The following is a 21,597-nucleotide window of genomic DNA, read 5'->3' as shown; positions in this document are numbered from 1 at the left end:
ACTCTGCACTGGAACAAGATGTAAATATCTCCCTTCTTCCATCCTCCACAGGAGTAAATGCATGTAGGTAGGTAGGGAAGGAGGAGGGAGGCTATGTCATCCTTCCATTGCTCCCACATGACAAAAGATTGGGACAGCAAGGTTAATGATGACTGTGGAACTTTCTTATAATTTTTGGAAGAAATAGGTGCCAATAAGATGAGCTTATTTGTAAAAGACACATCAAGCTTTGCTCTTCTGTATCCTGCTCTACTACTTATATTTTTGAGTAGTCATGGCTGTCAGGAAAAGTCCTCAGTGACTGGTAAAGGGAAAACATCATTCCCATTTTCAGGAAAGGGAGGAAGGAAGGCCCAGGGAACTACAGGCCAGTGGGCCTCATCTGTGTTCTTGGAAAGATCATGGAGCCGATCCTCCTAGAAGAGGTGTTATGCACATGCGAAATGAGGAGTTGATCCAAGACAACCAGGACGGCATCACCAAGGGCAGATTGTGCCTGATCAATTTCTTGGCCTTCTGCGATTGAGTGCTGGCATCAGTGGGCAGAGGAAGGGCAACCAGTGTAACCTAGCTGGACTTGTGTAAGGGCTTTGTTACGATCCCATATCAAATTCTTATCTCTAAATTGGAGATGACTGGATTTGAATGGTGGACTATTAGGTGGATAAAGAATTGGTTGTATAGTCACAGCCATAGGGTTGTGGTCAATGGCTCTATGTCCAGGTGGAAGCCAGTCATGAGAGACATTCCCCAGGAGTCCATCCTGGGACAGGTATTCTTCAACATCTTTATCAGTGACATGGACAGTGGGATCAAGTATAGTCTCAAAACATTTGCTGATGACAACAATCTGAGTGGTGTAGCTAATAGAATGGAACAAAGGGATGCCATTCAGAGAGACCTGGACAGGTTTGGAAATTGGATCCATATGAACCTATTGGGGTTCAACAAGACCATTTGTAAGAGCCCCATTGCAGCCTTCCTATACTTGAAGGGATCTTATGAGCAGAAGGAAGACCAACTTTTTACATTGTCTGATAGTGACAGGAGAAGGGGTAATGGTTTTAAACTAAAATAAGTGAGATTTGGGTTTGATGCTAAGGGGAAATTTCTTTACTCAGAGGGTGGTGAGCTACTGGCACAGATACCCAGAGAATCTGCAGATGCCCCATCCCTGGAAGTGTTCAAGGACAGGTTGGATGGGCCTTGGGCAGCCTGAGCTGGTGGGTGGCAACCACAGCAGGGGTTGGAACTGAGTGATCTTTAAAGTTCCTTCCTAAGCCATTCTGTGATTCTATGATTTTATACTAACATGAGTTTAAACTGAAAGTGTAGGGCAGATTCTGAGATTAACTGGCACTTGTGCTTCTTGTGAAGTGATGAAAAGGACAGTACCAATCATGTAGGAACACATCACCTTTACCCTAATTTCAACAGACCCAAAGTTATCTCTTCACAATTTTATGCATGAGCATGGTGTTAGCAAATGCATTATTAATTTGGTTATTAGTGGGATAACGGATGTTTATTGAAAGATGTAGCTCATTAAACAGTGTCTGAACTGAATTTCTCAGAAGTCAAAGATTTGTCTTCTGTGCTGAATGTCATGGAAAACACTTCCCTTTTCCATTTTATTCATCCTATTTATGATGTGCTGCTTCTCGGATCTTGTTCTTGCCTCATGTTTTCATACTTTTCTTTCTGTACATTAGGTTATTTTGATCCAGGCTTTTATTTTCTTTCAGTTGGGTAATTAAGAGAGCTGGCTTAGCTTCATTTTGTTGTCAAAGCTGAATTTGCCTCATTTCTATTATGCTTTTTGATTCATACGTCAGCAGAGATCTCTAGTTACAGCAGCTTCATATTTCCTGGAAGTTCTGCGTCACAGGGCCAGATTTATGCCTGGTGCATTTTCCACTGACACTGAAATTACATCAAGAATGAATCATTCTCTGGTGTTTATGTTCATCTGGTCTTATTTTTTTCCTCGGACATTCATGGTTTATATTAATATTGCAATCCTGGTAGTCATTTAATTACATTAAATCAAATTATGTTGTTTTGGGGACTTTTCAAAGACAAGAACACTGAAATAAAATTACAGAGGTCACAAATCTAGGTTAAACCTGTTTCTTTCACATAATGTATCTAGTGCTCATGTTAAGTACTTAACCTTCTGGCAGTCTATTTTTCACTGTTCTAAACAAAAGAATTATAAGAGTGGAAAAAGATTTTAGAGATGTAAATGCATTTGGGAGTCCAAAAGCTGCAGACCTCTGACCCCTGCACAGGTCCAAAAGATGACGAGCAGTCAGATAACTTTAAAGTGATGCATACTTAAAAATGCAGAGAACAGTGCTTCTGAGGGCTGGGATGGGTGTCTAATATGGAGTTATCCGATTGCATTTTTCTTTACATTTGCTAATAATCCTAGAAAACTATAAATAAATAAATTCATAAATTAAAATATTACCAAAGCTGCAAAATATTTAAATATAACGGCTTCCCTCTTGTCAGTCTGGTTGTGAACATCTGGAAGAGACAAGCATAAGAAAAATGCTATCTTTTATTCTTAGTTCAGTGCCTGTCTTCACAAGCCTTAAGTAGCTGATAAATAAATTACCTAAATCCCTGTATCTCTTGGCAGTAGTACATTCAGTGAGGCTGTGGGGACGGTCCCTGCACTGCTGATGTTGCAGGAGCAGCTGTAAGAGGGCAGAAGGGCATCTGAAGCTGTGTTTTTGTTTATCCTCTTGAGATGCAGCAGTAACAAGCAGCTCTTATGTACTTCTTGTCAGCTGGACAGTATTTCAACACATGGAGATGGAATGGGTCCTGGCTGTGAGGTCCTGGCCTGACTGCCACTTCCAGGAAGGATAAAGGGATGCTGGAAAGTAATATAGCTTTTATCTGGATCATCAGTAGGAGTTGAACTCTGTTATCCTTGGTCCCTTCCAACTTGGGATATCCTATGTTGAGAAACTGTTGTCCCCTGCTGTATTAATACTGAATTTTAACTTTCCATGAGGGGCCTTTTCTTTAGTGCATTGAAGGAAGCACTCTGCAAAGGAAAAAACAAATAGTGCTAATTGAATTAACAAAATCTTCACACATAACAAAACGTACTCTGGAATTTTTCTTTTCTTCATATATGTGTATTGCACAGCAACTACTTGTTTCTTATAAAATGTGATTAGATTGGGGTAATAGTTGGGGTGAGCAATAATTACAGAAGGTGAAATTATGGGATCTCTGTAGCCTGCTTGCTGCTTTTTAAACTCACTCAGGCTGTTTCTGCCTGCTTTCTGCAGCTTAAACTCATTCTGAAGCTGTTTCTGCTTCAGTCATATAGCAGAACTGTGATCTGGGATGAAGGAATTTCTGTTTCTTTAACAATTAAGTGCTGTGATGGGGTCTATTATCTTTGGCTTAGAAGTAAAGCAGATGGGGCCAGGACAAATGTACATATGGGTGCTGGAGTGAGTCACTAGGTGGTTCTTCTTGCAATGATTTCTGGGAAAGTTGGTGAGGGAATCAAGGTGAGAGTCATTTCTAGTGCATATGTTCCAGTGCCCTTGGAGTCATACATATTTTTGTAAAACCTGGCATAACTAATCCTTGCATGCTTTCTTATTTTAAATTGCAAATGAAATCAGGAATAATACTTAGGGTCTTAATATAATTTGTTAGTTTTGATATTGTAAAAGCAAGTTTAATCCCAAATTCACTAAAACATTTTGTCCAAAGGAAAAGGACAAGCTTTGCAAATGTATATTTGGAAATTTATGGTAAAAGCATGAAGAAACGGCATACATTATTTGCTGAATAAACAGACAAGAGAAAGACTTATTTCTTGCTTTTCCCTTTCCAGTCACTTCAGACTGGAATGCATGTTGATCATGTGAGAAACCCAGATTCAGTTCCCTTGTAGCTCAATGAGATGTGATTCCATATGTCTTAACATTTGACTAAGTACTGTTGAATGCGTTATTCCAGTGTGGATTTGTCTCACATACTGTGTTAATGAAGTTCAGGATTACACAGAATGCTAAACCTTTTGGAGGAGAAGGGATAACTTAGTTGTCTTATCTATTTTTTCTCTTTTTACCTTAGTGGGTATTTATTTTATGTAAAGTGGTCCTACGCTAAAAGGAAAGACTAAGAGTAACATTTGGGAATCCCTTGGAGTGGTTCAAATGCTCTCTGGGATATGGGGGATTAATTTAACTGCTCCTAAGAAGTGCAGGGGTCCTGTATCCTCTAAATAGCCATAACTCTGAGTATCCCATATCTTTCACTCCCACTCTGCACTTTTAGTGTGATATGGGGAGAAAGCATTCGTTATTTGTTATCCCAGACCTATTTTCTCTTGTACTGTAAGTGCAAAACCCTAAGTGCTTTGAATAATGTTTCTTCCTGGGATGTTTATCTGTGAATGAGTGAGAGTGAAAGATGTAAGGCCACACTTTACTTACGAAAGCCTTTAGGGAACAGATACAAATGCCCGTCACAACCTTCTGGTAGCAACCAGGAGTGAACAGGCTGTTTTAAAATACTTCTGCTCAGCCTTAACAGGTTCTGCAGGCATATCAGTAGTACCTCCACAACAGAGACTGATGAGGGATAAAGCCAAATTGGCAGGAATACTTACTGTTTTGAACAATAAATAGTTATAATGGGGAAATGTAAAATAAAGCAGAAGTAATGTGCAAAACTACAAAGCCTAATGTGGACATTTGCACATGAATGTTACTTGAAGTTCTTTATTTCTCAGTATGTGATCTTGAGCAAATTCATACCAAGTACTGTCTTTGTTCACTGCTGTTATAGCTAAAAACCTCCTTAAGAAAGATGCTTTTACATTTATCATCTGACCATCTTATCAACTTTGCGTGAAATAGAAGCTGGCTTTCTGATATAGCCTTGTGTCTCAACGTGCTCTACAAAGTAAGAGCTTTGTAGACACCGATTGTGTGTTGACATATAAGTAAATGGAATGGACAGGTGTTTTTGACAATAACTTCTACACAGTGTTTTGTTCGAAAGCCTGGAAGAGTTGTCCAGCTGTGCTGCATAATCTTGTTACATTTTTTTCATGTCATAAAGTCAGTCTGACAGAACTAGAATGTGATGAAAAGAAACAGCTCTTACACACTTTTAAGCCGACCTCTAGCTTATCAGGCTGTTGCTAAACAATGGCAACTTGTGCAGATGGTTTCTGTGTGGTGATAGGTCTGTCTTTGTGTGGTTCTGACATAAGAATGTCATTTTCAGTATGAATTAATGTATAACAAACTGTTCATATGTTGATTAAAAATTTATGTCTTGCAATACAAGTTCTTCAGTGTTTGAAACAATTATTGACATGATGGCAGTGTTAAAAATAGCAGCATTCCTAAATGCTAATATTTCCCCACATCAGCTAATATCATTGTCATTTAATTGTTAAAATATATAAACTATATATAATAGAAGCAGCAATATATAAACTTCAATTGCAGTTCAAAAATGCAGACATCATAAAAGATAAGACTTGTTTTTGTTTGTTTGGATTTTTTTTTTTGTCAACTGAAAAAGCAGGAGGGGGCTGAAAGAATTTATTCCTAGATTTAATTTGAAGAGGATTGCTGATTAGGGCAATGCATTTCATCTTTGTTTTGCTTGCAGGTTTTGGAACAACATGTCCATATTATGAATTCAGTCTGATAAATATTTCTTGTCTCTCTCTTTTGAACGGGAATCCAGTGCACAGCATGAACAAATGTGTCTCATATTTGGAGAAGTGAGATAAGCATTTCAAAATTTAGCCGAAATACCATCAAATATATTTCTTATTGGAAAGAAGGAATATAATTAATCTAGAAATGCTTTTCACTGTGGACAACCATAGTTGCTTTCATTTCTTTCAGGAGTGCATCCTTGGAAATACGTGGCATTTTAAACTATGGGTAAAACCTAGTGATCTGTGTTTTACTTTGAGAAGATGTTTATTATCAGCTTCTAGAGTTTCCAGAGATACCTTTTCATAGGATACTCATATTTTTTTAATGAACAATGAAGGATATACATTCTTCCAAATTTGTACTCCAGTGACAACGCTTTTCTGAGAGTATAGGATAACATGAATTCTGATTTCTTTCTCTCTCTGAGTGACTATTATGCACACATCAGAGCTTTCACAGAAGTTTTGAAACTTGTACTAGGGTTCTTTATTCTCCATAGATTCTCTTTAAGGAACAGAGTTCACTGCACTTAGATATCAATAGTCACTGGGTAGCAGAGTGCAACTGTCTCTGGCACTGGAGTTTTTGAGTATCCTAACCCAGACTAACTCTAACAGTGTCTTTGAGATTTCAGGTGACCTGGATCCTCCCATCAGAAATGGAATGGTAGAGTTTGTTGATTTTATCAGTCTTTTCTTTCACTGAAGAACCTGTGTTATGGTTCTAGGTAACAAGCCTAACTCAGCATACCCTGCCATCAGCAGTGACTTAATAGCAGCTTATTTTCCATTCATAGCACTGCAATTGTTCTTCTGGGTTTAGAGGCATTATCAGGTTGGTTTCCAACGATCTGTGATAAGATTACACTCCCAGTAATACTTGGGGGTGATTAAACTATTCATTTTCAAAACCCATAGCCAATGAAAGATAGTCCCTTATGCTGATTCTACATGTATTTTATCCAGTAATCAGTCCTGGGAAGAAATGTCAGGTTCTTCTAGAGGGGGTGAACTGGTCACTAGTATTAGCACCCTCCTCTTCTCTTGGATTCATTAATTATTAATTCAGCTCTTTCCATTATCAACATCAGGGTTGGAGTGTACTCTTTGCTTTGTTGTAGCCTCTGGCTTGGTTGTGATGACGCTCTTCGGAGAAATTAAAGTAGGAAATGCCATCAAAGTATGGTAAGACTACAGCTGACTCTAGAACATTTGCCAAACCATTAGGATAAAAGAGGAATTACAAACCATAGGTGGTAGCATGAGCAATCTCATTAGAAACTCTTGGTAATGGGGTACATCAGGTAAGCCTTGTTTGCTTCTGCAATACAGAGGGCTGTGTTTTAACACTAAGGCTATTGCAGTATCATGGCCAGTTTGAATGGGTAATGTTACCTTATGGAAATTATACAGATTTCAGGAAAGCTGTTGGACTGTCCAGGCAGCATTTATTTAGTACTGCAAGACTAATACAATCTGAGATTTACCCTTCCCAGCAGATAACTGTTTCCCTACCTTGAAGAATGAAGGTGTACCCAATTGTGTTAAATCAGAGCTAAAGGGCACTGTGCTTATGCCCTAAATATTCTACTTGCAGTAATGTTAAATGCTTTTTCTCCACAGAGATGTATAATCTAAATCACAATCCTGCAGAAAGTAAATGTTGCTTTAAGCCTTGTGTCTTAATTTATGCAAATTCTAATTGCATGAACAATTACCTCTCATGTAATAGTATATCATAAGGTCAGAGCAAGCATTCCTAGATATCCACTTGTGTTTTGGCTTACAGGTTGTGACTTCTTGCAAAAAACAAACTGGGTTTAAATTCCTCGTAGCTGTTGAAGTGGAGCTGGGCTCACTGTGGCTGTGATTTTACAGAAGATAGTGGGGACATACCATACCTTATGTTGTAGTTTCAGAGGAGTTTTTGTTACAGGCATTGCAGTGATGCCTCTTGTTCAGAACACGCATTTAATTTCAAGTAGGCTCTGCTAGGCCAGTGTCATTAGACATATTGTTTGCATTGTTGGTGGAATTCTGAGAAGTGTTACAAGTAACAAGTGGATTCACTTTTATCTTTAAATTGCCAGTAACATGCAACCATACAATCAGTTCTGCCTGCAATATTGCCATCCTCATCCAGCTTTGTTGAAAGAATGTAGCTTCAACATGTCAAGCATTGATGACTTTAGTTATTCTCTATTGTGTCTGGAGAAATGCCATTTGTGTTTTACAGTAACTGGGAAACTTGCTGCACAGTGAATTGAAATCAATGAAGTTAAAGAGTTTCTGTTGTTGTTTTCCAGTGAGGCAGAAGGATTTGTTTTGGGACTTGTAATATTGTATGAGGGAAGGAAAGTTAAACATTGAGGTGCTTATGGAGAAAGAGCAACAGCATAACAGCATTCAGCAATCATTTAGAAAGTAGCAGGAGTCTGACTTGTTCATAATCAGGCTAGAAGGACCTGGGAAAATAGCTCTATGAAGTGATTTGTGAGTGCTCCATCAAGGCAGCTGAGAATATGCACTCAGAAGAGAGTGTGACTTGTGACTTCTGAATTGTCAATGAGTGGTTCAGGAAAAGCAGTAAGTCATGTCAGTGGCTGTAGAAGTAAGCTTGATTTCTGTCTTCTTTTAATTGTAGCTATTTAATTCTTTTAGCCTTCCCTTCCCTTCCCTTCCCTTCCTTGCCCTTCCTTCCTTCCCTTCCCTTCCCTTCCCTTCCTTCTTCCCTTCCCTTCCTTCCCTTCCCTTCTTCCCTTCCTTCCCTTCCCTTCCTTCCCTCCCTTCCTTCCCTTCCCTTCCCTTCCCTTCCCTTCCCTTCCCTTCTTGCAGAGAATTTGGGGAATTCCCTTCCCTTCCCCAAATTCTCTGCAATATACCAAATGAATTATTCTATTATTTACTTAAAAATATGTATTTGATATCTTGCAAGATTTGAGTAAATGGTTCAAGGACTGATGTCACAGACACTGCCCCAGAAAAGCAGTCTGCTTCTGCTGTTGTATTTCTTTGTACTGTTACAGAAGAGACTTTGAACGAAGTATGTATTTTATTTGAATTTAGTTTAATCACATTTTATCATTTCTATTCTTTTGTTGTAGAAATTGTATTAGTCCATCTTTATAGCAGCTTTCAAGAGCAAGGATCAAAAATCTCCCATCTTCCAAGAGAGCACTATGGATGGTGGAAGCAGTGAATGTTCTTTCTGTTCAGTTTTATTCCTGCATTTGTGCTGTTATTGCCATCCAGATCTTTAATTATTTCTCAGTATCTCAGTCAGGAACCTGTTGCTCCTGATGTTTAATACAACAAAACTCATTTTGTAACATTTGTCAGGCAGTGAAGGATAAAACGGAACTTTTAACCATATCTGATGCTATGTGTGTCTCATGTAACTTCTGGAGCTGCTGGAATCCAGGCAATCCCATTTTCTTCTGCAGTGTGGGAAAATTGAATGCTGTAATGTCTATTTCCCCCTATTCTTCTCTCTAGTCCCCTTTTTCTAACACAATACTTTGTGTCTAGATAGTTTTTTCAGTTCTCACTAGGTGATGTTAGTTTCCAGACTTGTGCTCAATGACTACTCATTCTAGAACAGAGAATGCTTGGAAAAGGCTTGGAAACTTGAGATGCTGCTTCAGAACAGGGTCCAATTTGGCTTTCAGTCTCAAATTGCAGTTTTCAGAGGCTTTAATCCAACTAGCTGAGTATTTCATTGGCACAGTTCTACAAAGGGATTGAGAAACAGTAATCTGCAAAGCACCCTTTAATATGCATATGTTTTAAGGCAAGCTAGCTCATCTCTGTAAATGCCAAAAATTACATGATTTTTGCAGTGCCTTAGGAAGTTCAGCTGGTTTTCCGCCTTATTGTTAATTCATATCTTTCCTTTTTCCACCAAAAACTGAAGAAGTCATACTGCCTTTTTCAGAAAATAATAATAATAATAATAATAAAACAATATTTAAGGGATAAGAATGCAAAACAAGCCTGCAGGAGACCCCTTTTTCAACATCCTTTTTGGCTGACTTGTGGTTTGGCTTTTTGTTTTTAACTCAACGGGTGACCTACACACAGCTTATCCCTCTCAGAGAGCTTATTCTATTTCCTCTGAAATATTTGACCAGCCCAACTCTTGCACAAAGGTTCATACAGAGCAAGAATTTTATTTCCCGAAAACCTTTCATTAGTTGAGAGCCAGGATGAATGTATACATCTTTTGTTCTGAAATTTCAAGGGGATAGGGTAAGAAAATACTATTAAATGCAGTCTTGCTCCAGCTTTGTTGTAACTTGCTGCCTATGGCCTAACTTCCTATTGTAACTTTCACGCTGAAATGCTCAGTCATCTGAACTGTGTACACAAGGTATTCATATATAGAAAGAAAGATACACTGACATAGCAGAGCAGTCTGCTTTGTTGCACAGAGGAATTAGTGTCATGTATAGATTCTTGCAAGGATAAATTGCATGCAAGTTCAATGTTGAAACTGCAATTCTGAAATGTATGGGTGCTGCCTACAATTCTTTTTAGTGCCACACGCATTCTCTTATTTCTATTCAAAAGGTTCATTTTCAGTTTTTTACTACTTTTCAAGTGTTTGCCTTCTCAATTACTAGTGTCATGCCTATTTCAAACTATGGCTTTTTCCTGTATCTCAATTCTTAGTAAAAAGAAGATCCAATTGGAATATTATCTTAATAATATTTTATAAGTAATCACTAAAATTAAGCCAAATCTTTGATCTCAGTAAAAATCTCCTTTCATGAACTTGGACACATTTATATGGACACTTGCATGAATCAACTATGTAGGTGACATAAAGGGCCTGGACCACATTCTGATCCAGTTGCTATACCACTTCTTTAGCTAGAACAAGAACTGATTTGTTTAATAACAACAACAATAATAAAAAAAAGGGGGCTACTTCAAAAGTAGTACCTTCTATATTATTATGTTGGCCCACAACGTCAGAGGAAGATGGTGGTATGTCAGTAGAGGCTTAGCCTTCTTGCTGATATTCTGTTACATTTTGTTGCTTTGTGACAGTGGCTGAGTAAGAACCATAGAATCACAGAATGGTTTGTGTTGGAAGGCATATTTAATGACCATCTAGTCCAACTCCTTTGCTATAGGAAAGGATACCTTTCACTGGATCACATTTCTTAAAGCCCCATTCAATCTTATCTTGAACACTTTGAGTGATGGGGCATTTAAAACTTCTTTGACAGCTCTTTCAGTGTCCCATCATCCTCATCATGAAAAATCTGTTTCTTGTATCCAACGTAAGTATAGTCTTTTCCAGTTTAAAAACATTTCCACTTGCGTTGTCACTGCAGGTGCTGCTGAAAAGTCTTTCTCCAACTTTCTTGTAAGTTCCTTTTGTATATTGAAAGACAACAGTAAAGTGTCCCTGGAGCATTCTCATCTCCAAGGTGAACAACCCCAACTCACTCAACTTCTCCAATCCCTTAAAAGCAACAATATTTAAATGATGTAGAAAACAGGGGGTGCTTATTAACACCACATTCATTCATTCATTGTAATAAATAAGTAAATAAATAAATAAAAAGGAAACATTTTTCTTCCAGTTCAAAGTTCGTGTTCACAACTTTTGTCCTCTCACTATCTGCACTGAATTCAGTGGTGCAAATTGAGCTGTGATTCATTTGCCTTGCTCCAAATCGCCAAAATTCTTTATTATTAGCAGGCATTAAATCTTGTTCAAGTGGGAAGGGTAACTCAAGTTTAAGGCATCCTTGTAAGTCAGTGGTATGTGTAGGAAGCACAGAAGCATTGTATAAAGGGAAGAGCAGCCTGGAATCCATCTTGACAGCTTTTCAAAGGGAAAACTGCCAGAGATTTGATCTGTTAAGTCAATGTTGCCTTTTAATGAATATCCTGGCACATCTGATGCTACAAGTCCCCTCAAGGGAAAATATTGTAAATCTGGCTGGTAGTGCTAGAAACAAGGCTTATAGGCTGGGAAGGAGGTTGTTTCTTCTAGCGCATACTGGGAGCTGAGGAAAGATGTTGCTTCCCATCCCGTGAGGCTAGCCCTGAGGAAGTGTGGCCGGGAATGGCCATACAGTCACTTGCTGCCAAAGGAGAGTTTGCTGTGATTGCTGGAGGTGGCACTGAGCCGGAATGTGAGCAGGGAGCCAACAGCATCCAACGGAACTCCCACATGGAAAACCATGCCAATAAATAGCATAACATGTGAAATAAACTATTAGCAGATAAAAAGAGTATACATACCAGGATGCCTGTGAGTCCTGTGTGTTTCAAAAATATGGCAGTGCACAATGAACTTCATGATTGTATGCACAAAAGTGTAAGGAACATTAGAAAAAATATTTAAAACAAAGAAGAAAGTTTTACTTCAAGGATAGCTTATAGGCATCAGTCGGTTTAACTTTAAACAGTTATGAATTTCCAAAACAATTTTTATGTACTTGCACTTGGAAAATGTAGGCGAACATACTAATGCAATATCTATTACATATCTATTTAATAATAATGAGGTTGTCATTTGAGACTGATAAGTACTGAAACAGTAAGTACAAAACATCATGCGTGCATAGGTGGTTGTTCAGCTTCATGGTCTCAGCTGTCAATGCTTGCCGTAGCCTATTGTGTAGTATCTCCCTGTCTTCTTATCTGATATGCTTCTGTGAAATTCCCCTGTTCTGAAGAAATAAAAGCTTTAGTTACAATAATATATATATATTTTTTCAGAGAATCATGTTCTCCTAATTAGGTGAGGGCTTTCTCCATATTTGTGCTTATCTCAACACTGCCTTCTGCACATTTTGGGCTGAAGCAACAGTATTATGGTTTATCTGATATAGATAACTTAATAAAATACACCAGTGACCTTCTGATAGAGAGCGTATTCTATGTTTCTATTTTTCATAATGGATAAATGGCTCAAAATAATGTCTTACTTTCTGTAAATATTCGTTTTTAATCTTCAAAAAACCTGTTAGGAACATCAGTTTATTCATAGGTACTTAGAAATCAGTCAACTTATTTTAATCTAAATATGAATTAATCATTCTACTCTAATTATCTTCTCTTAAAACTCTGTGCAGTCTGTGATTGAGTCAGTTGAAATCAAGAGTTCAAAACTTTATTTCTTAATGGTTACTTTAGATGTTACATAAAACAGATCCTTTGTCTTAGAAATCTTTAGTATCTATAATAGGAAAAGCAAACCAGTGGGTATTTACATCAACAGGTTATTTCTTTTTTCTTTTGCTTTTTAAGGTAGCTGTCTGTTTTCTCCATTCTCCTCGTGTAGTCTGTGTGAGAAGTGATCAAAAAAGCTCCAGGAGCAGTTCAGAGCGGGAATCTTTGTTTCTCACTGTATATTTCCCTCTAGTAAAAGCCCTCTTTTCTTTCCTATTGGCTGAAAGTGAGAAGAGATGGTTAAATTAGGTGCCTAAAACTGCAGAACTCCATGGTTTGTGTACACATTTCTGTGTATTGCAAACGTTGTAGCCTATGTCTTATTACTACTTCTCAGTTTCAGGTTTCTCTCTGCTATTTAACCTTTCTACAGGATTCCACTGCAGTGAAACAAAAGCACTTCTGTCCCTGCCAGAGTGGGACCCAGGTACAATCCTGCTTCTGTTAACTCTGTATGGAACTGGGCCAGCACAGCTACATTACTCTCCTTTCAGAAAATGCAACCATACGGTTCTATTGAAAATAGGAGGTTAGTTATCCAGTGGAACAAAAGATCACTTTAGAGAGGCAAATTTTATGATCTTAAGTGTCCTATGTATAATTTTCTCCCATGATCTTGTACATTATCAAAAGCTAATTTGAATGGGATTCCTCCACTAAGATAAAGGAAAGGAACAGATCCAGCCTGCAGTCTTCTGGCAAGCACAAAACTTCTTGAGGCTTGGTGTAGGCTGCTTTGTTTTCAAAGGAACAGATAGAGTGTGTTTTTTTGATTATTCTCTTTATATAATTTTCTTTATTTATTTAGATAATCCGCACTCCAATAAGAGTTTTGATTCTCAAATTACACCCTATTTTCCAGAGTTTTAAAGACTAAACATGGGAGGGTTGCTTTGCAAATAACATTTTCAGGCATGTTGGCCATCCTCTTGTGCATTGACATGCATCTTCAGAGAAGTAAAGAAACTCAAGTGGGAACAAACCATTTATGTGTGGGAAAGGCTGCAACAGATCACAGTTACTCACATCAGTATGGAAGCTTGTCAGGTCTTGAAAAAAATTTCAAGAAAAACCCATTTTATGTGGCAGCAGAGTTTTCTCTGAGACAGCTCTGTTCTGTGAATCAAACACTGATAAATGGGGACAATTTGGAAATTTCCTTTGAAATTTCCACCAGACCACAAGTGCAGACATCTGGTTTTAAGTTTCAGCTGCTGCATAGAAGTTTGCAGTCTTTTGAACACTCCTAAGTCTTAATGAGTCAAAGAGACACTTGAGTCCACAACTTCTTAATTGCATGGTAAAGTCACTACATGCTGCAGCAGGAACCAATAAGAACACTGCAATGTAAAACAATGTATAAACCTGGAAATAGGAAGCAGGTTGAACCAAGAAGGAGATAGGTGGCAAGGTATGAAACAGCTCTTCCTTAGTGTTTGGAATTCAAAATTTTACTGCAGTCCTTTCACTAGCTTAAAATCATGTTCAGGAAAGCTTACCTTATTATCAGCCATTCAAGTAGGTACTAAGAAATTCTGTTTCTAATATTCAAATATGTTCTTGGTTTTGGAATGCTCTTTCTTCCTCCTCTTTTTGTGTCTTTTTATGTAATTTGAATATGTATGTATGTTTTCTAAAATACAAGATGTAGAAAAACAGGCAAGGAAAGTTCTTGGGTTGCATTTTACAGTACTTGGATATTTTGTTATCAGTGTTCTCATTTTTGACATTGATGTTTGTCTTTATTAATGGATCTCCTGGAATTACTGGAGGTTCCTTCATATTTCAGTTAACACACTGAGCAACCTTATTCACTCCACCTGTTATGATATTTTCCATATATAGAATCCCATAAAACTCAGTAGAGATGCAAGAAAGTTTGCTGTCTTGTAATGTCTGTTACATGTATTCTGTGTTTGAATCAATATTGAGGTTTGCTATGTATGGTTGTGGTCAAATCTATGATAAATGATCTTTCCATCAGTGCTTATAGACAATTTATTTATTAACATGCTGTTTTCTTGGAGGAATTCATATTAAATTAGATTATACTTGCAGAAAGAATTCCTGTAGTTTCATCAGATTCTAACAAATTGCATTTAGGATTCATCTTTCCTCTTTTTTTCTTTCCCTCCCCCCAACAACTTTTTTCTTTTCCCCTCCTTCTCTGTTGATGTACTCATTATTTTCTGAATGAATGCCAACACCGTAGCAGATTTTTCAAAGACTCTCATTGTAGCAGACATTTTGAGCTGTGGCTTTGACAGATTGCACATTTTGAAAGTGCGATACTGTAGCAAGCTTTTTAGTAAATTTGGCAGACTACATACTGTCTTGAAATCCACTGATGAAAAGTGAAAAATCTATTAGATGGAGGTTGGCAGGATACATGTGACCTGCTGACAGTCTGTGCACATATTTTATTCGATTCCAGGGGCAAGGAATCCAATTCTCAAGGGTTTATGAAGAATTGCAGTAAATGTCACTTAGAGAATGAAAAAAAGACAGTCTTGGAAGAGTCGGATTGTAGGAGATGACTAAAAAAAGAGTTGTAAAAGCCTTTGTCTTACATATAGGAGTTTTACTGAAACTATAATCATATTTGCAAAGAGGAAATAAGAAGTGTAATAGTAGTAGTTATACTACTGAAGAGCTCATTGAATTCTACTCCCCTGTTGGAAAAAGAATTTGCAAGTACGGGAAACCTTTTCATTTTCCAGTGCTCAAAATACAGAAATACAGACGTACAGTTAAGATCTTGACTCTTTGTTCTGATGCTGTGTCTGGGACACTCAGCAGCCCGTGATTTTTTCTGCAGGAAAGAAGTCAGCTTCCAAAAATAGAGGGGTTTCTAAAACAGCTTATTTGCAGACAGAAAAGCTGCTCTGATGAATTTCCCCTGTGGCTTTAAAATCTCTTATTTTGCTTGGTGATTCCTCAAAATACGCTTCCTGTTTTGTATGAAAAGATGTTGAAGTAAAGACTCAGTGAGTTTGTGTACAAGAAGCATCCAAAGCAGAAAAAAAAGCCAAGAGTTCATAACTGGATCAGGAGGCTTGATGGACACACAGGTGCTATTTCTGATGCAAAGGGGAGGAAATGTACTTTCACAGCAAATAAAGGGTAGAATTGCATTTTTGGTGTCCACTTCACCTGGTAGTTTTTTAATTCAGTGAAGTCTAATGTACCTGTCAGAGAAATGAATGGCTTACCCAATTCTCTCCTAGACTGTTGTTGTACGTAAGCTGCTATTCAAAGTGTCACATGAGAAACTGGAGGCATCTACACTGCAGTTCATTGAACTATGAGTGAATCTTATCAGATGCTTTTCTACTGCCTTCATAAAATTTGTACATTAAGTAATTGTGGAATATTAAAATAGGCCTAACTGAAATAGGTAAATTGGCTATCAGAATTTCTGCCTTTTGTGGAAGTACATTTCATCATGCAGTCATGCTAATTTCCTTTTCTAAAGAGAAGTGACTGCGCTTCATGTATATTCTGGATGTTTTTAATGCAAAAACAATATCTGTGTTCTGATTTGTAGTATTTGATAATCCTCTGGAAAACATGTGGCCTTAGCACAGAGCATGTGGTGATGGAGCAAAACATTGCACATATTACTTGTTGATTAACATTTGCTCAAGCAGGGCAAAGTTGACAGATTTTTCATGTCTATTCCTTTCTGTATAATTTTTTTTGGATGTTAAACTGAGGAGGAGGAAAATAAATGAACAAAATGAAGGAAAGATTCTTTAACAAGAAAAAGGAATATAAACATTTTTTGCAGGTCAGAACTACTGAATTTTGAGTCTATGGTATGCATTCTAGTATTTGAAACTGATTTCTACTTCTAATATTTACTTTTATGTTTTTCAGAAAGAAATAGAATGTAGGGATTATGTTTCTTACTGAATTCCCTAAGTTAAGCTTTGTGTTCTTCTATTTCAGATTTGATTTGGAGACTTTGTACTGTTTTAGAGAGGCTTATTCTGTTTTAGAAAGATCAATGCTGGCACCAAAGACAAACAATAACATAAGAAGACAAGGGAGTTATCAAATAGAAATGTCCTAAAGAGTTAAAAAATATTTCTAATTTCTGTGAGTGGGATAAGATGTAAGGGAGAGCTTATAATTATAGGCTTATAATTATGCTTCCAAGGACATTTCATAGAATTATTTTACACAGATATGCACTGTTGATCTGATCCCTGTGGTTGTTTTACATGGCAGCTCTAAACTCAAGAGAAGGGTTGCCCAGTTTGTAGCATGCTGAACAATTAGTTCTCTTGGCCATGAGAAAAGGATATGAGGATGCAGGGAAAAGTAGCTGATACAGAAAAGTGGTCAGGTTGCTTATCTGGTTGTCACTGGCATGTGAAGTCTCCTTGCCAGTGCCCCACATTGTCCCAAAGCCACATCAGAAACTTCTTCAGCAGCATGGGTTAGGCAGCCTGGTGGTGGTGTCTGCAAACACTGGGGAAGACAAATAGGTGACCTGGATTTATGAATATGTGGAATATGGTCAAGGAAATGGATGTGTGGAAATAAAGGTGAGGAGGAAATGAAGATGCAAGGAGGAAAGTTAAAGACACTGAGATGAAGTGAAAGGGGATGAGTGGAGAAGAAGATGTTTTGGTTTTGGAAAACTTAGCAGTGAAATGCAGCAATCTGAGCTGCAGAGAACTGTGCTGTAGTTACATAATTAGAAATTTGGGTCTGACATTGTAAATAGGAATACCTAATTAAAAATTGAGATGATTTTCGTTTGTATGATTTGGGTTATAAAGAAGATATTTACAAAGAGTTTAGAGTGTATTTTATTTTTTTCTATAAACAATGTGGTGAAGTATCCTCTGAACTTTCAGTACAGGCTGTAATGAAGGATAGCATTTCACATAAAATACGGCATTTTTTGTTTTATTCCTCTGTGTCAGCTCCCAGTTTAAATACTAGTCTGGGATCATGTACCACCTATCTATCAATCACAACATCCATGTCTCCATACTTTCCTTTGTTGTCATCTTGAACTGGCATGTTCCAAATATGTGTCATTTTTAATCAGTGTAGCCAGAATGGCATCCAACCTTTTGCAAGTTGTAGTGTACTTTTTCTGAACTGACATCTGATCTGTCAAATTCACACCTCTTGAAAATGTGAAGATGTAGGCAACAGGGTTAGTGTAAGAATTATGTAATCATGTATAAAATGTATAAAAGATTTTCAGTACAGTTTTTTTAAAAACTATGTATTTGAATACTGGCATTTCATCATTTGAATTACACACACACATATATATACATATATATATTTCAAAGTAATTCCCACAATTAAAATTGCTCTCCAGATATAAATACATGAAATTATCACCCTTAAAACTGAACCACTATCAGCAGGAAAAATACATTTCAAGATATTGCAACTCTTTGCTTGCAAGTTACAAAGTAATTGTGAACAGCAAGAGTTGAGAACTGACTTCCAAAGGCAGAAAAAAGGAAATCCTCTGCAGATTTGGTAACAGCAGTCCTATTCACATCTTTGTTTTTGACTTTTGTTTTCACTTTGAATACAAACTTTAATGTGTTTTACTGAGCTATGAAACTGCTTTCTTCAGTTCACTGGGGAAGACGTGACATTCTTGCAGATGCATGAACTAGCTGTGTAGTTACAGAAAGAGGAATCAAAAACACCTTTCAAGTCACATACATTTGCATTAGAAACCATATGCAATATATTTGAACTTCTCTCTTCTGCACTTTTGTCACAGACAGAATCACTACTGCAGAAGGACAGACTGCACTGAATTGAAACACTTATGCAGACAGACAAACAGCACTAAAATTTATTAGGACTGAAATGAGAGCAAGCATATGAGGTCTACTTGAATCTGTAAATGACTGAAGGTTAAAGTTACCATGTGTACAGTTCACTTGCTCTGTTCAGAACTATGAAGTCCCCATCCAAGCTTTGTTGGACCTGAGAAGCCAGGAGAGAAGTGTGTGAAAGATGCCGGTCCTTGGAAGGGTTTGGTTTACTAAGCATCTGAATTACACACTGAGGAGACTGAGTTTGGTTCAAAGTAAAGAAATACTGTCCATCTCGGACAAGTAATTAGAGGACTTGGTGAAAAATATAGGACTGAATTCGTAGTTTTTGTTGCAGGGACTTGAATCCTGAACACCTCTTAAAAAAAAAATAAATTCCATAGCCATTTTGATACAAGCACACCTGCAAAGATGAATAATTGCATCTGTGACTATATTAATTCCTCTGTGCAGAAGGGAGGGCTGGAGACACCACAGAATAGCAAGTAGAAATTGAAGCATAGACACTGGTGTGCATGTTACTTACTGGAGAAGAGATGTTTCTTGAGCTGCCTGTGGGTTTAGTATTAAGGACTGGTTGAAAGGAGTGCATCATCAGCACTGGAAAGCAGGATCTCACCCCAGAACAGCAAATCCACAAAGGAGTGGATTAATTTTCATATCAGTGTAAAAATGTCACTGGAAGCACTTACTTACTCATTTACATCTCTCTTGTCCTAATCAGAAGTACTCTGAATTTGATGAGCTTTGCCATTGATTTTTATACTGTTGGCACAGGCTGTATATTTAAATTTGACTCTGCCTCTGTCAAAGAAGTATCATGGCAGATTTCAAACAATATTTACCACTGATGATATGAGTTGTCATTTTGATTACAAAAAGAGGCTCTGTGGAGAGTAGCTCTAATAAAGTGTCAGGCCATAAAAATCCATAACTCAGTATAAATTATAACTGTTCTTTAATTTATAATTGCTGTCTAACAAAATGTTCTCTAAGGAACATTTTCAAAATAAATCATCCATGCAGATATTCTTAACGGAAGTGGAATGAAATGTTGCATTTTATATATGGACAATAAAATATATAGAAATAATTACCTTTTTATAATGCAGCGGAAAAGAAAATATTTGAAATGCCAAATAAAACATTTAGAATTCAAGACTTTTTAAGGACTGTGGTTCCAGTTGTCTTTCTCAGCAAAATGTGGTCTATTCCTTTATTCCTTCCGGGAGCAATAGCACATTAACACCAGGCAGCATCAGCAATAAAGTCAGGGTGGCAGGACTGTACTCCTCAAGGCGAGAAGTTAGGGTGCTTCTTATATTTTTATTAAGGATCAAAGCACAATTTTGGATGGGTGTTGACTGAATGTACAAAATTCAAAAGACATTTAAGGCTAATAGCTCTAATAAGTAATTTAACAGATGTGAAAACGTTGGAATGGGAATTTAATGTAGCAGAAGGTAAAGAAAAGATGCTCTTTATCTTAAAGTAAATGAAGATCTGTGTTCAACCAAATACTTGCCTGATAAAGACTTTTAAAAATGTTTCTTTTCTACTGTGGAATCAGCTTGAAAACAGAACTTTGGTTAATATGTAACAACTCTCACCTTTCAAAACAACCAGTGTAAATTAAAGGCAGCAAAATATTTTTCATTCAGTGGCAAGGAGCTGTATACATTACCAGATAAGTGATAGTGTGTCATTAATTATGTCCTTGTACTTTCTGCAAGGCAGGAATGGGCAAACCACATTCTGCCCACAGCTCATTAATAGTGGCCCTTCTCCCTGGGTGCTGAGCTCCAGGAGGGCTGGCTGCAGTCCGTCATCCCCAGCCTTTCCTTCTCTGTGACCAAGGACAGTAAACACAGTGGCATTAATATTTAGACTGCAATCAAGAGATCATGCTGTTTTAAATCGTCCTATTACCATATTTATTTCTTCTTGTCATTCTTTCCTGTGGTGAATTTAACTGTCTGCTGTTTATGTAATTTCTTACATAAAGCCTCTATTTCAGAGGTTCTACAACTAGAAGTAAAACACAAACACACAAATCAGAACAGATAAGATGTCTGTTCACATCTGTTGCTTACACAATTTAAAATGATGCATGTTGAAAATAAGGTTATTCAATATTCTGTGGATTCTTACAGGAGTGACACAAAGCTGTACTGTGTTTCTACTGTAATTGTAATGCAGGAAAATATGAGTTTTCAATTACTTGTTTCGGGGCAGTTTGAAATGTGTCCTTTAAAATGCAAAAAACATTTGACAAAGAAATGAAAAGGAACCTAAGAACTGTAACGTATCTGCAAGTTTATTTATGCCTTCTTTGTCTAATATCTGCTTTGCCTTTTTCTGTCAGCTTTCCTAGCTCTGAACTAAAGCCAGGTACTACTATGGGGATGGACAAATATGCTTATAAAGGCAATCTGATACCAGGTGGCCTTGGGGTGGTTGTGAAATGAGTACATGTTTCAAAAGGGAAACCACAAATAAAATAATAGTAATAAAAAAACATGTTTGTCATTGGCCTTTGAGTTGACATGGCAGGACTGGGAGAACTCTACTGCTTGGGTATTTTGAAGGTGGACGTAAAATGTTATACATACCAAGAACTGGGACTCTTGGTCTGGAAGGCTTAAATCTTTAAACAAATAGAGTATTTTGCATATTTAATCAATTAAAATAAAGTGGATTTGTTTAATTTCCCCTGTCAAAACAATGAACCCATGATATGGGGATGGTGTGGTGCAGGAATCTCTAATTTGAATACTTGATGAAGTACTAGTTCTGGGAGACTTGATAAGTCCATCAGAGCAGTTCTAATTTCTAGCCATTTCTTTGCATTTTTGT

The sequence above is a fragment of the Coturnix japonica genome, chromosome 1 (assembly GCF_001577835.2).
Source record: "Coturnix japonica isolate 7356 chromosome 1, Coturnix japonica 2.1, whole genome shotgun sequence".
NCBI lineage: Eukaryota > Metazoa > Chordata > Aves > Galliformes > Phasianidae > Coturnix > Coturnix japonica.
This window is presented reverse-complemented; position numbering follows the sequence as displayed.